Here is a 1,789-nt window from a genome sequence, read left to right on the forward strand (position 1 = left end):
TTAGTCCCAAAATATTCATTTTTTCGCAAATTTGGGCCTAAAACCGTGAGGCCAAATGTTTGGCCCATTAAGCTATAATTTACATTTTTGCCCCTTTGAAAAACATGTTTATCATAAAAAATCATTTTTATACAAGTTGGACCTTTTTGATCCTTATAAAAACATAAATGTCACTTTTTAGCCTTATCTTTTATTTTCTTGACAATTTTGATCATTCAAAAGGTTTTTGCCTTAAGTTTTTATATCTGAAACATATAACACTTTTAACTTGATAATATGATGTATAAGGTGTCTTAGTTCAAGGATCTTAACTCAATGTTACTTAAGATGTCGAGATTTGTTAAGATCTACCACATTTTTACAAAATAAACTAAGAAATCACACAAGACATGCATATAACACATAGATCTACACATTTTACTTGTATTCTCCCCCAAAAATCATGTAAAAACCGAAAACAAGGGGGTATGAACTCACTTTGGGTTTGTTGGTTCGGTTTTGAAAAGAAGATGAAGAAGTTTTTGGCCTTGATCAAACTTTCCTTGAGGGGTTTTCGAAATCTATGAAACAAGGAGGTATAATCCATGGAATATTATGGTTTAAGAAGAGATCCTTAAAGGAAATCAAGAAGTTAAGCCACGAATCCCAATGAAAACTTACCAAGATGATGTTCTAGATGGAATACCCCTTGATGATCCACACAAAGTCTCGAAAATATGGATCAAAGAGAGGTGTTCTTGAGAGGATTCTTGAGATAATTTTGAAAAGAAATGAAGGTGGTTAGATGTTGGTGTACGTTAGCCGAGAATAATAAAGAGAGGAAGGAAGGAAGAATGATTTTTTTCATAGAGGGTAATAAGCCTTATGGATGTTTGTGATTTTCTAGATATTTGTTGTATAATTGTAAGTTGTCAAGTGCTTAACCCATGCATCCTCCCACTAATCTTTTTCTTTTTCTAGTTTTACACTCATGGGCCGAGAATTTTTTGGATAGGAGAAGGGGTGGAATATTTTAGGCCTTTACTTGTCTTTACTCGAAATCATGAGGCCTAATTAATTACTTTTTGGCCCAATGGGCTCATTAGATGGTTCACGACCCATTTTGAAAGAAGAAAGAGAGTTTATGGCCCATTAGGGCAAATTAATTCATTAATGGCCCAATAAGGCCCATTAAGGGTAAACTACTTTATTTTGGACCTAAAATGGCCCAAAATGCTAAGTTTTATAAAATTGGGTCCAATTAGAGCCCATTTAAGGGTCCTAAGCCCAAAATAGTCGAATTGGAAGCTTATTGGTCCATTAGGCCCAATAAGGAGATCCTAGTCCTATATGGACTCAAACCAAGGTTCTTAGGTTTTCAGACTCTTTGATGAACATGAGAGGTTCATTTAAAAGAGCACTGAGTGATATTTACTTAGAGTATATGATTTACAATAGTTGAATGATTACACAAGAATAGAATTTCCTAGCTAAAATGCTAGTTGTGACATCGGCCCCCCAATGCATTAAGACTTTCAATTTGCAGAAACAAAGCACAGGAGTAGAAACCAAACGCAAATTGAAAATACCATGAGCAACTCACCAAATGCATTAAACTTCCAATGTGTAGAAACCTAGATTAGAAGTAGAAACCAACAGCAAAGGGAAAATACATCCGGAAAGAAGCCAACAATAGTCTCAAAATACGTCCAAACTAGAACAAGCTTGCAAAGAAAACCAGGCATCCACAAAAAGAAAAAAAGACACACACTAAAAAAACCTTAAAAACATTAAGCCATAAATGAACCCT

This window comes from Lactuca serriola, chromosome 6, assembly GCF_051521515.1.
Source record: "Lactuca serriola cultivar US96UC23 chromosome 6, Lser_US96UC23_V15, whole genome shotgun sequence".
Classification (NCBI taxonomy): Eukaryota; Viridiplantae; Streptophyta; class Magnoliopsida; order Asterales; family Asteraceae; genus Lactuca; species Lactuca serriola.